This window comes from Camelus bactrianus, chromosome 12 (assembly GCF_048773025.1).
Source record: "Camelus bactrianus isolate YW-2024 breed Bactrian camel chromosome 12, ASM4877302v1, whole genome shotgun sequence".
NCBI lineage: Eukaryota > Metazoa > Chordata > Mammalia > Artiodactyla > Camelidae > Camelus > Camelus bactrianus.
Window position 1 is genome coordinate 40,179,643 of NC_133550.1, and position 25,469 is coordinate 40,205,111.

The 25,469-nt window shown below is 40.5% G+C and overlaps 1 protein-coding gene across 7 annotated transcripts in view; it reads right to left on the reverse strand.

Moving 5' to 3' along the window:
* The window catches only part of CRADD (CARD and death domain containing adaptor protein), a 195,329-nt gene that overhangs the window by 55,884 nt on the left and 113,976 nt on the right, over positions 1 to 25,469 (reverse strand). Inside the window, exon 3 of one of the 7 annotated variants that reach the window (XR_006727499.2) lies at positions 2,272 to 2,440. The exons of the other annotated variants lie outside the window; for them this stretch is intronic. The gene's annotated coding sequence lies outside the window, so the exon portion shown is untranslated. The remainder of the gene's footprint in view (positions 1 to 2,271; positions 2,441 to 25,469) is intronic. 7 annotated transcript variants of the gene reach the window in all.

The following is a 25,469-nucleotide window of genomic DNA, read 5'->3' on the forward strand; positions in this document are numbered from 1 at the left end:
CAAAAATTACACACGTCAGAAGTGCCTTAACCAGAATTTGAACTGGGGCCATCTGGATTTGAACCAACATGCACTAAGTTCCATCACCTCTTCAAACATTTGAGATGATGTTCACAGTTTCTTTCAGTCTCCCCTCTTCCACACTAACTGCCCCTCACTTGAACTGGCTTCTAGATCCCTCATTAGCTTTATTTTCCTCACATGAACTGGCTGCTTCCAGACACCCCACCCTCTGATTAGCTACTTTTCTGCTCTTGAATGACCAAAGTTTGCTGGTTTGGAACATGTGTATGAATGATTCTTCTCTTCTGGACGAAAGGCAGGAAGCAGGCCCTGTGTTTATTCCTTCTGAATCCTTTACAAAGCTGCCAAGAGCACACACACAGAGCAAGCCCTCATATAGGGACACAGCCAGACCAAGTAGGGATAATAGGTCTGCCCATGTGAATAACAGGAGTTGGCTGGGAATATACTTTTATCTGTCACAATTCTAATGAAGGGAAAAGGCCTTATTTTGTGGCTAGAAATGCCAACAAAATGAATTGGCGAATTGTTCCTTCTTGCTGCAGACTTTGTCCAGAACTGTCTCCAGGATGCAGCACTGAAGCAGGAAGGCACCTTACTTGGCTGCACCACACGATGACTGGCCTTGTATGGCACGGCTACTCTGGGGCCAGGCCGCCTCTCCCAATGTTTTTGATCCTGCTCTTTCTCTGGGATATTTTTCTGGGGCAGGTTGCTGCTCCCTTCAAGACAGTGGGGCACAGCCCCCTGTATCTCTCACTCTATGGTTTTCCTTCCTGTTCTGTTCCCCAAAGCTTAGGAAGGGTCAGGGCATACCCACCATCTGCTCCCTGCCAGGGACCTGGGTACCCTCCTTTCTACTGTCCCTGGGTAGTTCTTGGTTCACTCCAAGCCCTGCCTACACAGCTTCCTCTCTGGAAAGTGTAGATCTTTTTAACTCAGCAAATTCCTGCACACTTGTCCTCCCAACTGGCCTCTGCCATTCCCACTGCTCACATGTCTCCCCATCTCCCTTCCCCTGTTAACATGTCAAGCAAAAACTGGTCCAGGAGTGCAGCCTAACCAGAAGACAAAAGTCACCTGGCCTGTGCAGCAGGAACACCCCTTTCAGGAAATGGAGGTCTCAGACAGTCCAACTTCGGAAGAATTTGGTTATTAATAAGGGTTGCCTCTAGGGAGGGGGCTAAGGAGCGAGGGTGGGCGAAGCCGAGAAGGGAGGCTGACCTTTTTCACTAGATGCCCTTTTGTATCAGAACTACAAATACTTAATTCTTCAAAAATAACCTAACTCTCCTAGTTCTGATTCCAGATGTGTTAACACAAACTTCTGATAAAACTCTGGTTCCTCACACAAGGTTTTTCTCAGGGAGAAAAACATGCTGACCTGTGAACATGAATATTTGTGTCTTAGGAAGGTTTTTTTTTTTTTTTCAACACATTTATAAATGGGTGTCGTGATCTCGAAGACTGATTATCATGAATCAGTCTCTCCCATCTCCTTCCCAGCCTGTTCCGCTCGGGTCCACAAATCCTTTGGTCTGTGAAGCAGAGGAACAGACCCAAAGAGGGGGGACCCTGGCGAGGCACAGCCCATCTGCAAGGCCCTGCTGAGTGGCTAGACAGCTGGCTCCCTTCTGGTCTTGGGGAGCAGCTTTTCTTCTATGAAAGGCTAAGGCGGCAGCAGCAGCTCCCTGTCTCCCAGGAGACGACAGGCAAATTGCATCCCTGATTGGTTGAATAATGACCTGATGTAAGCTGAATGACACACGTTCCTAGCTTAAGCTTCCTTAAGAAGGAATCCAAGCCAGCAAGTGGCAAACCAGTTTGAAGACCACAGATAGTGGATTAGAAGCCCCCAACTTGTCTTATGATGAGGTGCTCCTCACCTGTAGCATGTTTGTGGTGAAGAGGTGAGGGGAGGAGGATAAGATGTCATGGAAAAGAAAGATGAATAAGAAGGGGCAGGAAGACTTGTGCCAAGAAATAAAATTCTGCTAGCCCACCATAAAGAATGGAATGATGACAGCTACTGGGATGTGGAATAAGTTACTTGCCGTCTTCTGCCTCTTGAGAATGATAACTATAGCATCTACTCCAAATGGTTGTCCCACTGATTCAGCAGGGTGATGTTTGTAAAGTACTTTGCCCAGTCAGGCTCCACATTCTCTGCCCCTGTCCAGCCTCCACACACCACACACACATCCCTGAACATAGCTCACAGGGATATTGAAAACACATTTCAAATACCTCAGAGGAACTGTTGGGAAGACCTGGCTGAAAGCTGCAGTCTCTTGAAGGACCAGGTCCAAGGTTCTGATGAACCTCCTTCCAAATCAGTAGACAGTAATATGGACAGGGAAGGACCCTGGGAAATCATGTGGCCCAATACTCTTTGTATGTGCTTTCCCTAAAGGAGCTAAATGAGAAGATGAAGAGAGAATGAGAAAAAAAAAAAAAAAAGAATTACTTAAAAAAATAGTAAATTTGTGACATTCTATTGCAAAGTTCTGTAGTGCTGAGCCCTCTAATTCCTGGCACTCAAGCACTTCTCCAAATCCAGCTCTCTCCTTTCAGATCATTTGTCTTCCCTTCTGGGGCTGTCACCCTAGCACACTAAACTGTGCGAGTAAGACTTATTAGAAACCACCAGTATTTCCAAAGCCTTTGACTCCTGTGCAGGGAGTGGGTGGGGTAAACTCCATCCCACACCACCATTCTCCATCCATTGTCATTTCCCAGGATGGGGGCATCCTCTGGAATGGGAGGCACTGCATGTAGTGACAGAAGTTATAGATGAGAGTCCCTGGATAGGTGAACTGGGTCGGGGCAGAGAAAGGGCTGAAAGCCATTTCGCTAGAGTTGCACTGTCCAACATGGTACCATTAGCCACGTGTGGCTGTTGAGCATCTAAAACGAGCCTCATACAAATTGAAGTATACTTTAAGTGTGAAGTACACAACAGATTTTGAAGACTGTGTGTGAAAAAAGTGTAGAATACCTCATTGATAATTGTTTGCTATTCCTTTCATGTTGTACTGATGATACTTTGGATATATTGGATTAAATGAAATACATCATTTAGACTAATTTCACAGGTTCTTTTTACTTTTTAAAAAGATGGCTACTAGAAAATATAAACTACATATAAGGCCGACACTGTGGCTTGCATTATATTTCCATCTGAGAACACAGCTGTGGACTCAGCTCTCGGTGCTCTTTTCCTTCTCACTGCTGCCATTCTCACAGTCAGTCCTTACCCTGCAAGTGACTGAGCGGCGATACTGATGGGGAGCTAACTAGCTACTCCTGGGCTTTTGCTGCTCTGGAAAAACTAAGCAGAGAGTAAACTAAAATCACGTCCTTCTGGTTGATGATGCTCCTCCCACCCCACTCTCCTCCAGTGATCACAGCCAGAAACATTTTGGGCCTCAGACTCTGGAGCACCAGGCACAGAAAATGAATTGGTCTTCAAAGCAATGGTAGGTTCTAAATGCAGCTGAGCTACTAACCAGCTATGGGATTTTCTATTTTTGATTTTTTGGCGTATTTATCATCTTGGCTGCCAGACTGAAGTCTCTTTGAAGACAGGGATCATATTTTTGCCCACTGCACCCAGCTACGTACCCAAAGCTCTAGGAGACATTCAATAAATAATTGTAGAATGCAATACATGAAAGTCTTAATGGGCTTCAGTTTACTCACCTGTAAAAATGAAGGCATCAAACTAAATAATCTCATAGGCTAACAGCATATTAAAGCTAAAAGGGATCTTAGGATCCTCAGGCCCAGTGGTTTTCAATCCAGTCAGATACAATGAACTTTTATAACATTTTATAGTACTATATTTACTACGTTGATGTAAAATCTAATATAAAATAACATAACCTACCTATACACATGTTTTTTAAATTAATATAATGTGCAAATTATAATACAAAGGAGAAGTGAAAAGAAGATAACTCCCATAAAATAATATGTTTTTCAATAAATAAAAACTCTGCACGACTGCTCTAAAGGGCAGTGAAACCTCAGATTCACATATCAATTCACACGCCACGAATGTGACAGTTACAGTGCAGACTGCACAGATGTGTTGCCTTGGTGACTCAAACATCTTTAATGTTTGCTATCGGTGATCTGATTTTTCAGAAATGATGAATAACTCAGAAAAGTTCTGAACAAAACAGTACAATCTTAACCTCTTCTTATACATTTTCCTGGAAAGTTCAGTGTATATTTTCAAACAAGAAAAATACTATACACTTATTTGCAAAACAAAGTCGGGTTCTCTGAGTAGCTGGCAGGACATATGAAAGCCATGTAGGTTTGTGGGACATTTTTTTTTCTTTGCAGGACTGTCCAGAGTATTATATAGCAGCTCTGCCCCTGCCAATCAGATGGCGCTAGCACCCCACAGCAATCATTGTGACATCTAAAAACACCCTTACCAGGTGCTAAAAGCACTCAAGGGGGGTGGTTTCAGCCTCTGTAGAGAATCCCTGACAGGCCAAATCTTTTTATTACTTGCATAATTTGAATAAAATGTGAGGGCACAGATACTAGATACAGTAATGTTCCATTCTGATGGTGTATTCTGAAGAAAGAGTTGTGTGTGTACACTATCACAGAATGAATGGAATAGTGAACTTTTCACAGTGTATGTGGCTGATTCTGTCATGTTTCATGTTATAAAAAAGACTTGTCTTCTGAGATGCTTTGCCTGCATTCTCACTTAACAAAAGAGGCCTGGAGGTTCAGCGAGTTAGTGGCAGGCAGAGTTGGAGAAGCCAGGCCTCCCGGCTGCCAGATCTGTGTTTTTCGGTCTGTTTCCTCTGGTGTACTCAAAAGTTTCTAGGCCGTCACTGCAGACGTGGTACTAGTTGCGACACTTCTGTCTCCAACTGCAGTGTTTACTTTCAGAGCCTCGGTCATTCCTGCCTACATGCGATTCTAGGATTCATGACGAGGGTAGATTAAATATTTAGACCCTTCCAACAACTTAAATTGCAGTCGGACTGGATTCCAATTGGGTAATCCCATTTGAACCTTGTTTACTTTGGAGGAAATAGGGGATCTACCCATTTTATTCAAAACCTATATAAACAGAAGTTGAAGTCAGCTCCTTTCCACCCCTCCACTCCCTCAAATGGCTTCTCTCGGAATGGGGACTCTGTCAAGTTTCTCAGAGGCTCTGCCTGGCTTCGCTCATAGCAGAGTGTGTGTGCTCAGCGGGAACAATCTGCTCACACCAGGAAACCAGATCCTGTTTGAATGACAGGAGCTATGGGGAAATAATATGTCTAAGGGCTGGCACCAAAGTATGGTCTGTACTTGGTGGCTGGCATTGCCTCAGCAGAGAATCAACAGGCAGTGGAGAAACCATGCATGACCACCAGGCTCTGACAGCCAAACTGACTGCTGCCCGTGCTTCCCCCTACCTGTCTACACCCCTCAGTGTGAGCATTTGGTCTGCAGGCAGTATTCTGTGGCTCCAGGTCAACTCCTTTTCTGTTACACTCTCAGCAGGTAGGAGAAAGGGTGGTTCTGCTTTGCCTGGGATTCCAATCTGCTCTCAGACTCCCCAGAACTCCCCCTTTTTCAAACATATTCTTCCCCTTTCTTGGGGAGCTCTAAGCTCATCCTGCCCCCTTCCCTGGCTCTGCTCCATCCCCTTCCTCAGGCCAGTGGTTCTCCAGTGTCCACAGAACCCAGGTTAAGGCCATGTCATGCCAGCAAGTGCCCCTTGTTGCTAGCACTTGGACCACTGAGGTCACTTGGGCTTTGAGATAATCTGTCATACAGACCCCAGTACATGAGCCAGAGATTTCAACCTAAAATAGTTACAGGAATGGGACCAAAAAAACCAATGAAACTGCTCATTAAGATTTCTCCAACAGGAGTGAATAATGTGAATGTGAGAGGAAGTATTTAGGCACAGGTATCTGAGACGGGGGGAAAAAAAGGACAGAGAGAGGAAGTATCTGTCCCAGCTTCCCTAGATTGCTTGAAATGTCATGTCTCTGAAATGAGCCAAGAAAAGCTGCCAACCAAGAGGTAGAGGATAAGGACCTAAACTAACATTTAACTTTTAGTCCTCTGTAAAAGCCCAAAGACTATTACTGCATGTGCTTGACAACTTCTGCACTGTTGATCTGGATTCAAGTTCTGTGGCATTTGGCCACTTTGGACATTTTTGCATGGTTAGATTCCTAGTATCTAGTGAAAAAAGGAAAGGGATTCTGACACTCCCGATTTCCAGTTATAGGATAGGTGCTGGTTCTTATTTAATTATACAATCCTCACCACTCTATTAGACATTGGCAAAGTTTTCTGTGCACCATTTTAATGCTTCGTGATATAATTCTTTAATGATTTAACATGTGTCAGTTAAATTTATATTTCTTGCCTATTCCTTCCACACTAAGTTGAACCTTACAAAAAGTACTTGTACAAAAGAGGAGAAATTATATCCAGGACAAGAAAGGATATTGTATTAGAGCAATTTCTGATTAAAGTTAGCATTTTACATAACAATACAGGATAAGGGAAAAATCAACTCAAGATGCTTTGTATTGCAACTGCATTATAACTAACCAACTCCAGACCCAAATTTTACACCAACTGTAAATCATGGACTGAAATAAAACTCATGCCTGAGCCAGAGGTTGTGTTCCTAGGATTTGGCTTCAAACCATTAACTTTGCGTAGGACAGACAGCAGAGGAGAAAGTAGTTATAAAGGACTGCTAATTCTCATTTGGTAAACAGCTAGATTTTTAAATAATAATATCAACTTTAATTAACATTGATACATCTAACACACACAGAAACTATGTCTAAATAGCATCATTGGAACGTAGACTAAGAATAAAAATAATAATATTTATCATTTATTAGAGCCTAGATGTACTAGTTAGTAGGTTAGCTAGTTTATACACATTGCCTTGTTTGATCATTTGAAAAAACTTTAAGTTGATAGTTTACCCTAGGGTTCACTCTTTGTAATGTACATTCCAAGAGTTTTGATAAATGTATAATGCCATGTGTCCACCATTATATATACAAAATAGTTTCCCTGCCCTTAAAATCCCGTGTGCTTCATGTATTCATCCCTCAGCCCCTCAGCCTAAATCCCTGGCAACCACTGCTCTTTTTACTGTCTCCATAGTTTTGCCTTTTCCAGTATCTCATACAGTTGGAAATATACAGTGTATATATTTTTCACACTCTTTGCAATATGCGTTTGAGGCTTCTCCATATCTTTTCATGACTTAATAGTTCATTTCATTTTATTGCTGGATAATATTCCATCACATAGATGTACCACAGTTTGTTCATCCATTCAATTACTGAAGGGCATCTTTGTTCCTTCCAATTTGGGGCAATTATGAATAAAGCTACTGTAAGCATTTGTGTGCAGCTTTTTGTGTAGACATAACTTTTCAACTCATTTGGGTCAACATCTAGGAAGATGACTTCTGGATCATGTGGTAAGATTATGTTTAGCTTTTTAAGAAACTGTTAAACTATCTCCCAAAATGGCTGTACTATTTTACTTTCTTATTGCTTAATCTTTTAGCTGCCCTTCAATTTATGTATTTTACACCTGTTAGGTAAGAAAACTCAGATTCCAAGAAGTTAAATAATTTGTCCAAAGTCTCACAACAGAGTAATGGCTAATGCTGGGATTCAAATTTGGGTTGGTTCTGGCTTTAAAGATGGTGATCTTGCTACTACACTGTATCTCCAAGCAAACCAAACACTCAGCCAAGTCAGGGTCCTTCAATAGTGTACGTATATGTAGCCAATCTCCCCTCTATGTATTAATGTCCCTGTCCTGCATCTAAAGACAGACATCAGGAAAATGTCCTGTTGCGCAAGCCTTATAACTTCCTCTCTCCCCCTGCTCCTCTGCCACAGCTCCAGGGAAGAGCAACAGGCCCTCAGAGGGCAGGCGTTAGAAGTAGTCAGGCCTCAATACCGCAATACAATACAACTCTAGCTGTAAGCAGAGACAGTTTGCTGTCATTAAACTCTGCACCAACACTCCATAAAAAAACTTTCAGTAATACAAATACTAACCAAAAGCACCAGCATCTGGTTTCTAAACTCAGGGCTTCTTTCAAAGATCTAGAACACCAGTAATTAGCCATTTTAGGATAGGAGGCTGAGGGGAAAAAGTCACTGGCTGCCATTTGCAAGATTTTTGCCAGAAACAACTTGAGGTGCCTATTGTAGACTCATCCTATAAACTAGCTAAGGGATTTAGTCACTTAAAATTGTTTTTTGTATTTTTAGCTCAAGACAGGGGAGTTTTGCACTGCACTCTTGAGGAATTACAAATATCTGTGATATTCCTAATTTTCAACCAGGGCAGAAATCCAGATACACCTGCACCTCAGTTAACTGATCATCACAACATACTGTGTAGGTTTTGGGGAGGAGTGACAGACAGGGATGATGGCAGAGAGCAGAGGCCACGGCCAGCCTATGTGCACTGCGAGGTTCGAGATCTACCCCTGCCACTTACTTAGTGTGACCTTGAGGTGTGATACGGAGACCATTCCACTATCTAGAAGGTGAAGAATAATATTTTCCACATAGTAATACACATATCAGCCACATTGTATACTGCAAAGGGCCTAGTAAAATTCACTATTCTTAAAGCACATCAGTTATTTCTCTTCCCTTTTTCTCCTTTCAGCAATTCCAGCTACATTAGTCACACCAGTCTTCAAACAGGGCACAGAACGTCCTACTTTAAGAGGAAGCACAATTTGGTACAGCCTGGAGAAGTAGCTGAAGAAGCTTAAGTAGAACAGAGGTGCTTGTTCTCATGGATAATACAACCTGCTTAGTTTAAGGAGTGTGATTTACACAGCAATTTGGATGAGCCTAGAAGCACCACCCTTTGCTGATGGTCATTTGTTTTAAAAATTATTAAAAAGTCCTATAACTTTTCAGCTGTTGGTAAATGTTATAAAAGAATATTTCTTTGGCTGTCATTTGTAGAAGTGGTTAGATTTCTGTCAAGGAGGACACATGCTGAGGGGAAGGGGTGAAACTGTTAAATATGAAAGCAGGCTAAATTTATGGAAATCTTATGCCTATGTCTGTATTTGCCGGGGGGCGGGGGGGCTATGGATCTAATTTATATTTCCATCTAGATAGGAAGAGGAAAGAGAAATGTGTAAACCAGCTATGCCAGGATGCCCACTCGCTATTTATTCATTCAATAACCAAAAATCTTGACTGCAATTACAAGGTAGTAAAGCGGCAAGGGCAGCAAGCAGTACAAACTGGACCTTATGGTCTAGAAAGTGCAACCACTCGGGCCCATGGAGTAACAGATCTGGCATTCCAGACTCTGTGTCATTACAGAATGACAGACGGAAAGGACTTTGTGATTATCCAATCTGACTGCTCACCCCCCCCCCAATTAACACAAAGGAAAATAGCTTTAAATGATTTTCCCACAGTCACACAGCTATTTTATGGCAAAGATGGGGCTGGAACCCAAATATCTCCATCCCTGACCCAATGTTCTTCCCAGTACATCCATGTTCCTCAGACTAAGGCAGAATCACTCCCTGGGGCACAAGCAGTATGTACGCAAGGCAACAGGATAAACATCGTGCATTTTCCTGGAGGACTGATTCTACTTAATGATAAACATTTTTTATATTTAAAAAATGCATATATTTCCGAAGAGAAGTACGAAAATGTTTAAGATAAAAAGAAGGTTTCAGAAAAGGTTTGTACTTGAGCTGAGCTAGTCTACTTTCCCAGAGCTTCTTAGGAACAGGGTCAGTCTGAGGCAAGGATTCTTTAGAGAAAACCTGGAGAAGCATTTGAGTATTCATGGTGTTTGGCTATTCAGTAACATTGGTTCACTCACAGGTAGGTGACCAGGGACTGGAAATGTATTAACTAAAGTCACAAAGAGCTGTACTGATAAGATATACTGCAGAGCAGTCCAAAATACAGTCAGTTGCCAACACCCAGTCTCACTGGCCTTCTTGGAAACTGGGTAGGAACAGTGTTGGAGTAAAGGGGAGATAGATAATTTCAAGAGACAATAAAATCAGACAAATCTACAATAATGGCAAGATGTTACTTCCTCCAAGGAATGAAATACGTATACTGGCCATTCAGGATATCTTCTTCCTTCTCTTCATGACAAAACTTATTCGATAATTTGTCTAAATCAGCTGTTTCCTTTATTTTCCACCCCTCCTGTGAACCTGTCACAGAAATAATGATTGATAAAAACAGCAACTTTAACTAATAAATTTATAAGTAAAATAACTTTAATTATATTAGATATATTTTAAATTCTTTTCTGAGTTTTGTGAACCAACCTAGTACCAGGATGGAATTTAGGAAAGAGTCAGCTGTCATTGCTAACACTGATCTCTTAAAAGATTTTTTAAAACTTTGTTTCAAATTATGGGGCTACAGCCTGTTTAGAACCTGGATACTCAGAACCTAGAAGAGATAATATGCTAAACCCTAAAGAATGTATTGTATCAAATTCAGGAAACATTTTTTAGATAGTAAATATATACTTTTTTATTTCATCTTCATCTTCTCAAAAGACCACAACAGACTATAAAAGTTTCTGGGTCCTGTACTGTTAATAAAGCCATCGAGAGAGAGTGTTATTCATATTGGATGGGAATAAACAGCTTATGTGTGTCTGTCTAAATTCCTCATTTTTTACATAGCATGCCAGCACTGGTAAGCCTGGAAGATGAGTTCACACATCTGTGCTCAAAGGTTACTAAAAGCAAGAGTCAGTCTGATTTTCAGAGCACCCCCGGCTCTCTCTTTCCTTGGCTCTATATCTGCCTATTCCATTCCAATTTTTACCAGGTCCAGGCTCTGAGCTTCTGTTCTTTTGCTTTTGAATGGTCTTGGTTTCCCCATCTCGATCCCCTGTGTCTTCTAAAAGAATGTGACTCTTTGGGTGCTTTGGATGGGTTATCTAAGACCCAACCAACTCAACTTGTATTCAGTTTCTTCCAATACAGAAGACAAACCTCAGAAATTATATTTCTTCCATACTCACAAGTCAAAGCTTAGCCTCACTGAATAATTTTTTATTTTCCTAATCCATGGCTAGTAGTCATATTTTGTATAATGATGTGAGGTACCAAATTTATGCTGAAAGGTCTTATAGTAAGAATTGAAGTTGTAAAATCCAACATAACTGACTCCAATACAAATATTTCAGAGAAACATTAAAGTTTTGAAAGCTCTAAACATTAAATTCTAAGCATTAAAGTTACTAAAATCAGTGGGGACAAACTGTAAGATTTAACCACTGGCTTCTTGGAATACATCAAATTTGGAAGGGAAAAACAAGTTTGACCACTATCAGTTAGTTTAAATACCTACTCTCCCAAGGGCAAAAACATTTTCCGGGTCGTCAACATGTTATACAATGACTTAATCTCATGGTTTCCAGTGTTTGTCAAGACTCTTTGGTATAATCTGAGCTTCAATTTTATTCCTGCAGCTAAGACTAAAAAAAAAAAGAATGGAATTTCACTATATTTAATCCAGGGTAGAAAATAAAGGAATACATCTTTTATCATTTTTTCCTGAGTTCTACAAACAAAACTACTATAAAATCTGAATTAAATTTTATAAAAGATAGCACTTCTGCCACCTGCCTTTATATCTGGTCACCATAATGCAGTCTCCATGGAATTCCAATTTATTACTAAATACGAAAAACCTAAAACATGTAGTATATTTAGTGTATTTTGTATCTGTAAGTTAAAATAAGTATAAAATGTTGCCAAAGAGACTCAAGGAGATATCAGATTCATAAAAAATATGAACTGATTAGAAATGTTGAGAATGAGAAAACACAATTATTGAAATAAAACCAACAGCAGAACAGACACAGTTGAAGCAAAATATATGCGAGTTGGAAGACTGACAAAGGATCCTCCTTCCACTCTGGAAGAATGCAGCTCAAAATGACCACAATGGATGGTATGAAAGAAAACCTGAGAGACATGGAGAATAGATTCACAAGTTCTAATATCAATCTAACAGAAGTTAGAGGAGGAAGGCAAAGGATGGAGGACAAAGAATTGCTATTTTTTATATTCTTGACCTGAAAGAGTCTCCAGACTAAAGAGTCCCATCAAGTACTGAAAGCTCTCTTCCTGAATGCCTCAGTACCTGTGGAAGAGACAGGCTGCCCTGAGACTTTTAATCAGCATGAGCCTCAGCCCCTACCTCTCTCTTCCCAAGACTAGAAGTATCAAGATACCAAATTGCTAGTATTTCCAGTGCCATAATGCATCCAACAACATGCAACGTGAACTTCCCCAAAGCTTTGACTCTTACTAAGCACTCAACAAATGTTATCTACTATTGTTAATATTATTGTTATCATCATTATTATTACTTTATCATCATCATGGCTTCAAATATCACCGCTCATTTGCTAATGACACTTAAATACAAGTCTCCAGTCAAGATCTCTCACCCGAGTTTCAGACATGTATTTAACTACGTATTTGACATTCCCACTGGGATGTCAAATAGGAATCTTAAATTTAACAGGACCAAATCAGATTCATTTCTCTCTCTCTCCTCTCAAAGCCAAATCCACTTTTTAACAAATTCCACTGCCTAGCCTTCTTCATGTCGGTAAATGGTACTAATCTTCACTCATTTTCTCAAGACTGGAAGGTCTTTGATTTCTCATTTCCCCTCATTTCTAATCAATCAGAAGACCTGTTGGATCTACTCCCAAAATACACTGATCCAACTATATCTTACCATCTATGCTACTGCTAACTTAATTTAAAATTGTAAATCCTTCAAGATATTATATTAGTAATTATGTTAAAGATATTAGCCTTTTGTCATTTATGTTACAAATATTTCTTCTTGTCTAATAACTTTGTTTATAGTTGTTTTGGTGAACAGAAATTTTACATATTTATAGAATTAACTTTATTGATTCTTTCCTTTATGGCTTAGAGCTAGCTGAGCTGTCTCCTATGCTTAAGTCCCCAGTATGTTCACCGAATAAAACATAATTCTCAGCTTTTAGGTTGTGCATTTTTTTTCAGTCAATACTGGTATATCTCTTTCAATTTTTATTATTAAGTTTTACTTACTTTTAAGAACTTTATAGGTTTACAATGAAATTCGGAGTAAGATATAGAGATTTCCCATATATCCCTGTCCAACACAAGCATAATCTCCTCCATTATCAGTATCACTCGCCAAAATTTTACATTTTTTATCAAGGATGAACCTACACTGACACATCTTAATCACCCAAAGTTCATATTTTACCTCAGGACTGACTCTTGGTCAGCCTAGTCTTGGTGAACCCTATTCTATGGGTTTAGACAAAAGTATAATGACATAAACCCATCATTATACTATCATACAGAGTATTTTCATTGCCCTAATATTTCCTGTGATCTGTCTATTCATCTCTCCCCCTCCATACCTGGCAACCAATGATTTTTTTAGCCCCATAATTTTGCCTATTCCAGATTGTCATATGATTAGAATGATACAGTATGTAGCTTTTTAAAATTGGCTTCTTTTAATTAGTAGTATGCATTTAAGGTTCCTCTATGTCTTTTTTATGGCTTGTAGTTCATTCCTTTTTACCACTAAATAGTATTTCACTGTCTGGATGTACCATAGTTTACTTATTCATTCACCTCTGCACCATTCAAACTCAATTTGGCAATTATGATAAGGCTGCAATAAGTATCTGTGTGCAGGTTTCCTGTGTAAAACAATACTTTGTCTTTAGCCTTTCTTTGTAATTGTGTTTTAGGCAGGTCTCTTATAAATCATCATAATTTTATTGGGGGTGGAAAGTGGGGAGAATCTCCAATCAGAGAACCTCTACCTTGTAAAGGGTAATTTATTCCATTCATTATTTGTACGTTCTTACTCATTCCTCAAAGTTTTTTACATACCATATTTTCTTGTCATTTGTTTCTCTTCCTTCATGATTTTTAGTGAAATAATTAAGTTTATGTCATTTTTTCATTCTATTTCTTGCAAGTTATGTACTCTATTTTTACTCAACTGGAAAATTTTAAACACATTTAAATTAGAACGTTGAATACAAAGCTAGAGCATATTTATATCCTTTGCTGAGCAAAACAGTATCTGTGAAATGCCTCCTTTTCTTCTATCTCCTTTACCCCATTTCTGCTACTTTCCCATTTGGAAAATAAGGGACAATTTAAGCCCCAGATATTTTTTTTCAAAGTGCAAATGACAGAATAAAAATTTCCCTTCTGCCTCAGATGCTTTCCTCCAATCTTTAATTCAAAATCTGCTCCACTACAGCCTTCCATCTCAGCTGATGCAATTCCATCTTCAGGTTGCCCAGCCCAAAATCTTGGATTCATCCTTGTCTCTTCTCTTTCTCCCACATCCCATTCCAGTCTGACAGGAGATCATGCTGCCTCTACCTCCAAATTATATCCAAAACTCAGTCACTTCTCCCCACCTCCACTCTAGTCCAAACCATCTGCATCTCACACCTGGATTACTCAGCCTTCTAAAGGGCTCCCTGTTCACCCTTACTCCCAGATCTCTATTCTTTACCTAGCAGCCTGAGTGATCCTGTTGAAATTGAAGTTGGCTCAAAACCCTGCAATGGTTCCCCAGTGTGCTCAGAGTAAAAACAGAGTCTTCCCCAGGCCTACAAGGCCTGGCCTCTGGTGACGTCTCTGGTCTCCTGTTCTAACACTCTCTTATTCACTCTACTATAGCCATACTCTTGCTGGTATCGTTGCTCACGCATGTGTCAGCCATGTTTCCAACCCAGGGCCTTTGCCCCAGCTACCCCTGGATACAGTCCCTTATTCACAGCTAACTCGCTCATCTCATTCAAGTCTTCACTCACAGCCGCTGGCTCAGTGATGCCTGTCCCAACCACCCTAATGTAACTTACATCCTTTCCCCATGCTACCTATTTTCCTTACACTGTTGTGTACCTTTTCTCTTTGTATAACACTCGCCACCTTCTGACATACCACATAACTTATTTATAGTACCTGTAGTTTACTGTCTGCCCTCTTCACACCCAGTCAGAATGTAAGATCCCCAGGCCAGGATCTTTGCCTCTTCTCTGATGTAAACCAAGTACCTAGACAGTACCTGGCATACAGTAGGCACCCAATAAATATTTGCTGATTTTGGATGTACTTACTGATTTTTAAGTGGATGACTTCAATCTCAAATTAAAGCTACTTTCTCTGAGAAGCCATTTCTGACCAGCGGAGCTGGAACAGCCATGCTGGTCACATCACTCATGATCTTCTTCATAGCATGATCTCTATCACATGCTTTCATAGATGTGCTTATTTTCTCTGTCCCTTCATCTCCATGCTCCAAACTTCACATATGGAGAACTTTGCCTTGATTACCAGAGGACCTCCGGTATGTAGGGCGATACTTAGCACATAGTAGAGTCTCAATAAATGCCTCGGCTCAAGCACTGGAGCGCTGGGGGCCTGTTTCTTCATTTAGCAGCCTTAAGGAAATGAGGGGCTGAGGCCATGAGTAAGCTGAGCCTGCTGCTTTGGGGGAAGCTCCTCTGCCTCTTCTGTCACCATCTGTTGGAGGTAAATGCCTGCACCCAGAATGCGCCTCAGCACGCCCTCAGTGCACCTGAGCCACAGCGTCTAAGTCCATCTCACTGGAGCGTCCTCCTTCTCCTCCTCAGTGCTCCTCCTGATGCAAGATATTCTTCAGGTCCACTATCTGTCCCAGCAATCTCCATGCCAGTAATCTTCAAATGGACTTTCCAAAGGCACAGTTTTACCCAAGTGAGTTCCTGGATCCTCAACTTCCATACATACTCTTTTCTAAAACTGCCTGAGTGATTTTCGGTACTAACAATATTCTTTCTCCCACTTTACAAAAAACAGTCATACCACTCATATATCTCAAATCTTATTATGGTGCTCTGCCCTACATGGCTCAAAATGTTGGTTTGGGGGAAACCAAGGATTTTATGTCTCTCCCTGTCTTCTAAACAGGTCTGTAAGAGTGAGTTGGCCAGTGAGAGAAAATTCTGAATTCAGAACAAAGTAAAACATTAGTGGTATGGATTATTTTTAAAGTAACTGCAGTGTTAAAAAATCTGGAACCAACAGATTTTTCCAGATGTGCTGAATAAGGTCTACATATGAGTTTGTCTGTTGATTTCTCTCAGATTTAATGTGTTATTCAGGAAGGTCATTAAAACCTACTTAATCAAATCATGTCATAAAATAACTTATTCCACTTATGATCAATATTCACCTCCTTTCAATTTATGAAATGAGTAATGTCTTCTACCTCCTATTTTTAAAATGATGAAAACATTCATATTTCAAGTTAAAATTGCGAGAAAGCACATCATTAAAAAAAAATCCGGAAGATGGAGAAGATGGTGGAGTAGAAGGACGCTCGCAGGTCACCCTCTCCCACAAATACACCAAGACTCACATCTACAGACCCACTCAGCCAACCAGAGCACCTGTGGAACTCCGACAGAACATCGCCCTCTTCAAAAGATAAAGACGCCAAAAATCTGGTAGGAGAAAAGGAAAAAAGAAAGAACAAAAGGCAAAGCAGCGCGGGACGGGTCCCGCGGGGAGGGAGCGGCAAAGGAGGACTGGCGCTCGCTCGCTGGGTCTCCCCTCTCCAACTGAGAGGCCAGCGGGATGAAGGGGGAGCCTCCTAGGCTCGGATCTGTACAGAGCAGCCCTTGACTAACAGAACTAAGTTAAACGGGCACAGAGCGTCCCCCCGACACCCAGCCTGAGACGCGGGCCGGCAGCCGCGGGCAGGGCCAGGCTGCACAAGCCGGGCGGAGGATGGAAGTGGCTGCACGGAGGCAGCCCCGGGGGAACGCAAGGGGCTGCGCGCCGTGGCTGTGGGTGCACAGGGCAGAACAACCTGGGCCCTCCATAAAACAGCAAGGTTGATGTGCTCTCGGGGGAAGGGTGCACACCCCCATCTCTGAAAACCCGCGGAAAGTTTTCGGGGGAAGAGAGGCGGGGCTCAGGCACAGCCGCCATATCCTCTGCGCTGAGCACTCAGGCGGCGGCGGGGGCGAAACCTGCATCCGCACCGAAGGGCTTAGCAGCCTCAAAGGCCAGACTGAGACTGGCCTGCAGCCCGAGGCAGATAGGATCCTTCCATCCTGGTCCCTCAGAGAACTTGCTCCACAAAGACAAACAAGGAGCTGGGTTTTGGCTCCGAGCAGGGACAGGGCTGTCCCTCAGTCTTCCCCAAGCCCACCTACGGAGCACCGACCAGGGCGGAGCACGCAGCCGCACAGAGAGCGGAACTACCAGCGGCGCAAGTAGAGGGAGAGCGGCCCCCCCGCCTTTCGGGCAGGAACACAGCCCCTGACCGAGGTGCTGGGAGGGGGCACGACCCGCCCTCCTACCTGGCCAGTCTGCAACATCTGACTGCGGCATCCGGAGGGGCAGCGACCCGCCTGCCCACAGCAGAGAGCTGCACCTGACCCAGTGTTAGGAGGAGGCGCGATCTGCTTGCCGACAGGTGCTGGGAGCAGCACAGAAGAGGGCACCAACGGAGGGCCTCTGAAAACAGCAAGCTGAGCTCCAAAACAGGACAAAGACAGAAAGACTTCACATTAAAAGCACACAGACTCCAAGAGAACACCGACAACCCCCCCCCTTTTTTTGTTGTTAAATCTGTTTTTACCTGTTCTATTTTCTATTACTCTCTTAATCTTTACTTCTTAATTCATTTCTATTTCTCTTGGGTTTTGATGTCCTGCTATTGATTAGACACAGGTTTCAAATACATCTATTCATCTCCCCCCACCCCTTTTTTTGTAAAGGTTTCAAAAGGACGTCTCAACCCGATTAATACTCTGCTTCAACTCACTCTTCTATTATTCATTATACACTGTTTTCAAACCCTCTTTCTCCCTTCTTTTAAAATGCTTTCTCTCTCTCTCTTACTGTTTTTTCTTTTTTTCCTAAGTTCTATTCCTAAATAGGCATCAGATAGATAAAATCCTTAAGGACCAAAATAAAGAACTGATACTCCATAAACCACAGTGCGAAAGAGGTATGAGCAAGATGAAGAAGCAGAAAAACCTTTCCCAATTAAAAGAACAAGAGAAATCCCCTGAAAGAAAGATCAACGAAATAGACATCGATAGCCTACTAGATCAAGATTTCAAAAAAGGAGTGATCGAATTGCTGAAGGAATTAAAAGAGATAGTGTTTAGAGATATAAAATATGTCAAAAATGAAATTGAAGCTATAAAGAAGAGCCAAGTAGAATGGGTAAACTCACTGACAGAGATGAGGAATGATCTAATAGCTGTGCAAAGCTGACTAGATAATGCAGAGGAACGAATAAGTGATCTAGAAGACAGGGCAATAGAAAGTACCCATTCAGAAGAACTACAAGAGAAGCAAATAAAAAATAATGAAAATAGCATAAGGGACCTATGGGATAATATAAAGCGTCCCAACCTTCGCATAATAGGGGTCCCAGAAGGAGAAGAAAGATCAAAGGGGATTGAAAAGGTTTTTGAAGAAATCATGACTGAAAACTTCCCAAACTTAAAGAAGGAATCAGATATCCAAGTACAGGAAGCTCAGAGGGTCCCAAACAGGAAGAACCCAAATAGACCCACACCAAGACATATCATAATCAAGATGGCCAGAGTCAAGGATAAAGAAATGATTCTAAAGGCAGCAAGAGAAAAGCAAAGAGTAAGTTACAAGGGAACCCCCATAAGGCTCTCAGCTGATTTCTCTACACAAACACTACAGGCCAGAAGGGAGTGGCAAGATATATTCAAAGCCCTGAATGAAAAACAGATGCAGCCTAGGATCCTTTATCCAGCAAGGCTATCCTTGAGGATAGAAGGAGAAATAAAGAGTTTCACAGACAAAAAAAAGCTGCAGGAGTTTAGCAACACTAAACCCATGCTAAAAGAAATATTGAAAGGGCTATTCTAAATAGAAAAGCAGCAGGATGCTACAGAAATGAGAAACACACAACTGGAAAGGTGATAACTCATGGATTACAAATACAGTAAACATGAAATTATAAAAGAAGACATACAAATCACTGAGAGTGGGAGAGGGAGGCAGGGAAATATAGAATATTTTTTTCTTTCTTTTTTAAATTTTTTTAACAGTAGGATGGGTTTGAGATCATGTTACTATCAGTTTAATAAAAACAGTTATAGTAATGGGTTGACAGATTTACAAAAAAGGGTAACCACAAGCCAAAAATTTACAAAGGAGTCACAAAAATTAAATAAAATCCATGATAATACAAAGGAAAATTACCAAACCACAAAAGGAAGAAGAAAGGAACAAAGAGGATATACCAATTCAACTGCAAAGATAAGTTCAAAATGGCAATAAACACACATCTATCATTAATTACTGTAAATGTTAATGGACTAAATGCTCCAGTCAAAAGACACAGAGTGGCAGACTGGATAATAAAGCAAGAACCTTCAATATGCTGCATACAAGAGACCCACTTTAGGGAGAAGGACACATATAGATTGAGAGTGAAAGGATGGAAAAGGATATTCCATGCAAATGGAAAAGCCAAAAAAGCAGGTGTTGCAGTACTGATTTCAGACAAAACAGACTTTAAAACAGAGGCCATAAAGAAAGATAAAGAAGGACATTTTATAATGATTAAAGGAGTGATACAAGATGAGGATATTACACTCGTTAATATATATGCACCCAATATAGGAGCACCTAAGTACATACAAGAATTACTAACAGAGATAAAGGGGGATATTGATGGGAATACAACCATAGTTGGAGATTTTAACACTGCATTAACATCACTAGACAGATCTTCCAGACAGAAAATAAACAAGGCAACAGAGAAATTAAATACTACAATAGAAAAACTGGATTTGGTGGATATTTTCAGAGCATTACACCCCCCAAAAATGGGATATACATTCTTTTCAAGTGCACATGGAACATTTTCCAGGATCGGTCATGTACTTGGGCACAAAAGAAACCTCAACAATTTTAAGAAGATAGAAATTATCTCAAGCATCTTTACTGACCGCAATGCCATGAAACTGGAAATCGACAACAGAGAAACAAAGGAGAGAAAAAGGAAAGCATGGAGATTAAACAATATGTTATTGAAAAAACAATGGATCAATGAGGAAATCAAAGCTGAAGTTAAAAAATACCTTGAGACAAATGATAATGAAAGCACAACCACTCAAAACCTATGGGACACAGCAAAGGCAGTGCTAAGAGGGAAGTTTATAGCGATACAGGCCTTCCTCAAAAAAGAAGAACAATCTCAAATAAACAATTTAACCCACCACCTGAATGAATTAGAAAAAGAAGAACAAAAAGCCCCAAAAAGCAGCAGAAGGAAGGAAATGATAAAGATCAGAGAGGAATTAAATACAATAGAGATTAACAAGACCACAGAAAAAATCAACCAAACCAAAAGCTGGTTTTTTGAAAAAGTAAATAAAATCGACAAACCTCTGGCCAAACTCACAAAGAAGAAAAAAGAGAGAGCACAAATTAGCAAAATAAGAAAGGAAAATGGAGAAATTACAACAAACAAAATAGAGATACAGAATATCATACGAGAATATTAAGAAAAACTATATGGAACCAAACTGGATAACCTAGAGGAGATGGACAAGTTTCTGGAAACATACTGTCCACCAAAACTGAATCAAGAAGAATCTGAACACTTGAACAATCCGATCACTAGAAAGGAAATAGAAATAGCAATTAAAAACCTCCCTACAAATAAAAGTCCAGGACCGGACAGCTTCACCGGGGAATTCTACCAAACATACAAAGAAGAACTCATACCAGTCCTTCTTAAACTCTTCCAGACGATTGAAAAGGAGGGAATACTCCCAAACTCATTCTATGAAGCCACCATCACCCTGATACCAAAACCAGGCAAAGACACTACAAAAAAGGAGAATTATAGGCCAATATCACTGATGAACATAGACGCCAAAATCCTCACCAAAATTTTAGCAAGTAGAATCCAACAACACATAAAAAAGATTATACATCATGACCAAGTGGGGTTCATCCCAGGGACACAAGGCTGGTTCAACATACGCAAATCAATCAGTGTAATACATCACATCAACAAGAGAAAGGACAAAAACCACATGATCATCTCAATCGATGCAGAAAAAGCATTTGATAAAATTCAACACCCATTTATGATAAAAACTCTCGCCAAAGTATAGAGGGTATAGAGGGAACATATCTCAACATAATAAAAGCTATATATGACAAACCTACAGCCAGCATAGTACTCAACGGTGAAAAACTCAAAAGCTTCCCACTAAAATCTGGGACAAGACAAGGATGCCCACTATCACCACTCCTATTCAACATAGTCCTGGAAGTCCTAGCCACAGCAGTCAGGCAAGAGAAAGAAATAAAAGGGATCCAAATTGGAAAAGAAGAGGTAAAAGTGTCATTATATGCTGACGACATGTTACTATATATAGAAAACCCTAAAAGGTCCACACAAAAGCTACTAGAGCTGATTGAAGAATTCAGCAAGGTAGCAGGTTACAAAATTAACGTTCAAAAATCAGTTGCATTTCTTCACACTAACGATAAATCAACAGAAGAAGAAAGTAAAGAAACAATCCCCTTTAAAATAGCACCCAAAGTAATAAAATATCTGGGAATAAATCTAACCAAGGAGGTGAAAGAATTATACACAGAAAACTATAAACCATTGATGAAGGAAATTAAAGAAGACTTTAAAAAATGGAAAGATATTCCATGCTCTTGGATTGGAAGAATCAATATTGTTAAAATGGTCACACTGCCCAAGGCAATCTACAGATTTAATGCAATCCCTATCCAATTACCCAGGACATATTTCACAGAACTAGAAAAAATCATAATAAAATTCATATGGAACCATCAAAGACCTAGAATTGCCAAAGCATTACTGAAGAGAAAGAAAGAGGCTGGAGGAATAACTCTCCCAGACTTCAGACAATACTATAGAGCTACAGTCATCAAGACAGCATGGTATTGGTACCAAAACAGACATATAGACCAATGGAACAGAATAGAGAGCCCAGAAATGAACCCACAAACTTTTGGTCAACTCATCTTTGACAAAGGAGGCAAGAATATACGTTGGAATAAAGACAGTCTCTTCAGCAAATGGTGTTGGGAAAACTGGACAGCAGCATGTAAAACAATGAAGCTAGAACACTCCCTTACACCATATACAAAAATCAACTCAAAATGGATTAAAGACTTAAACATAAGACAAGATACAATAAACCTCCTAGAGGAAAACATAGGCAAAACATTATCTGACATACATCTCAAAAATTTTCTCCTAGAAGAAATAAAAACAAGAATAAACAAATGGGACCTAATGAAACTTACAAGCTTCTGCACAGCAAAGGAAACCAGAAGTAAAACAAGAAGAAAACCTACGGAATGGGAGAAAATTTTTGCAAGTGAAACCGACAAAGGCTTGATCTCCAGAATATATAAGCAGCTCATACGACTCAATAAGAAAAAAATAAACAACCCAATCCAAAAATGGGCAGAAGACCTAAACAAGCAATTCTCCAAGGAAGACATACAAATGATCAAAAAGCACATGAAAAAATGCTCAATATCACTAATTATCAGAGAAATGCAAATCAAAACTACAATGAGGTATCACCTCACACCAGTCAGAATGGCCGTCATTCAAAAATCCACAAATGACAAATGCTGGAGAGGCTGTGGAGAAAGGGGAACCCTCCTACACTGCTGGTGGGAATGCAGTTTGGTGCAGCCACTATGGAAAACAGTGTGGAGATTCCTCAAAAGACTAGGAATAGACTTACCATATGACCTAGGAATCCCACTCCTGGGCTTGTATCCAGAAGGAAATCTACTTCAGGATGACACCTGCACCCCAATGTTCATAGCAGCACTATTTACAATAGCCAAAACATGGAAACAGCCTAAATGTCCATCAACAGGTGACTGGATAAAGAAGAGGTGGTATATTTATACAATGGAATACTACTCAGCCATAAAAACCGACAACATAATGCCATTTGCAGCAACATGGATGCTCCTGAGAATGTCATTCTAAGTGAAGTAAGCCAGAAAGAGAAAGAAAAATACCATATGAGATCGCTCATATGTGGAATCTAAAAAACAAAAACAAAAACAAACAAACAAAAACAAAGCGTAAATAAAGGACAGAAATAGACTCACAGACATAGAATACAGACTTGTGGTTGCCAGGGGGGTGGAGGGTGGGAAGGGATAGACTGGGATTTCAAAATTGTAGAATAGACTACACTGTATAGCACAGGGAAATATACACAAAATGTTATGATAACTCACAGAGAAGAAAATGTGACAATGAGTGTGTATATGTCCATGAATAACTGAAAAATTGTGCTGAACACTGGAATTTGACACAACCTTGTAAAATGATTATAAATTAATAAAAAATGTTAAAATAAAATCCTTTGGGGGTATTTAGCTAAAAGTTTGAAGATAACTGATCTACATTTAACTTCCCTCAAGGCAATACTTCTGTTTTGTGAAGCTGAGGTGAAAACGAATTCTCTGGAACTAGCTATACTACATCTAGTAAAACTCCTTCTGGTTTCAAACACATGGACAGCAACCTTCCGTGACTTCCAGCACTTAAGCAGAATAGTTCTCATTTTACATTTCATTTAGGATGGGACAGACTGACAGATGACTATCTTCAGCCACTAACCACTATTTACAAAATAATTTGGCCTCTTTGGCGAATCTGTCAGCAATCCAAAAGCCTCACCTTGATCTCTTACAAACGCTACATGTCATACACTGGGGTAAAAGCAACCACTATGCTTTACATTCACAGCTTTTCTCAGCAAGAAGAGGCAAGGAGTAGGGGCATGGAGGAGGCAAAGAGAAGCAGAAGCAGCTCATTCAGTGGGGAGAAGACACCTTATTAGTTTTTAAACCTCCAGGGGAAATGCATTATATTTCAGCAAGGCAATGACTGCAGCTTCAAGAACAGTTAGCACGTACAGACAACTGGTATCCAATTCAGAAATGACTTATTGAACTCATCACAGTCCTTAAAACAAATGTAACTTCAATGTATTCTGAGAAGCCTTAAAAGTAGTAGCTGTTATACTTGGCTAGCTCATCATCTGTAACTACCATTTATTAGTTCTCACCACCTTTGTGCGGCTGGTATTAATAAGCACCTTTTAGAGTTCCGGGAAGTTAAGGATCAGGGAAGTCAGTGCAAGGTCAAACACCAAGTCCTGAATCTACGAGTCGTTCACTCAGCTTTTGGTCCTATTTATGGGTTTACGCCCCTCCTCCTCCCAACCCCGCCACCCCCATCCCCTCTGCCTGGTCATGAGGTTTCATTTTCCAACTGCTTTGCTTGGTGTGAATTAGAAGGGTGACACCCTAGCTGAGAGATGAAGCAGCTAGCCACATTTCAACAGTAGAGGAGGGGTGGTGATTTAGAAGGAAACAAGATCTCAGTTGTGTTGCCTGCCCCAGGGCCTGACCACAGCATTCAGCAGCTCATCCTGATGAATGCACCATGACTTCAGCAGACATCCAGGGACACATTTCATTATTCTCTGGAGACAAGGGGAACTTTAGTTCCAGCCAGATCGCACATGGTCTGGATATGTCAATGCTTGCCAGATATCAAGATAAAAATGGAAAAGTTCCCCTCAGATGTCACTGGTCTAGACCTGGCTATACAATCCCAACATTCAGACAACTAGAATCATATATATGACTGACTAAGTGTTTCCATTTGCCTCTGAATGTCTGATGTCATTTTAACAGCCTGGATATAGTTCAGCTACTGAGGAACATGCTCATTGACATCAATCTTGTCAAAATTCATTAACTAAGCACCCAAGTTTCCAGAGATAGATACTAGGCACTAGGGACCTTTAAAATGTGCCTACTGTACAGACGGGTAAATAGATAGATAAAAATTTAGGTGCTTTTTGTGGTATGGTACGTCAATTTTCTATTGCTGCCATAGCAAATGACCACAAATGTAAAGATTTAAAACAACATTTATTCATACTATGGTTTATTATCTTAGTTATGTAGGTCAGAAGTCCAACATGGATCTCACTGAGCTAAACAAGGCATCAGCAAGGCTGTGTTACTTCTTGAAAACACTAGGACGGAATCTGTTCTCCTGCCTTTTCCAGATTCTAGAGGCTGACTGCATTCTTTGGCCCATGGCCCCTTCCTCCGTCTTCAAAGACTGCAACAGTGGGTCAAATTCTCACGTCACATCTCTCTGACCCACTCTTTTGCCTCCCTTTTCTACTTTTTATTCATGTGATTAGAGTGGATCCATCTAGATAATCCAAGATAATCCCTTCATCTCAAA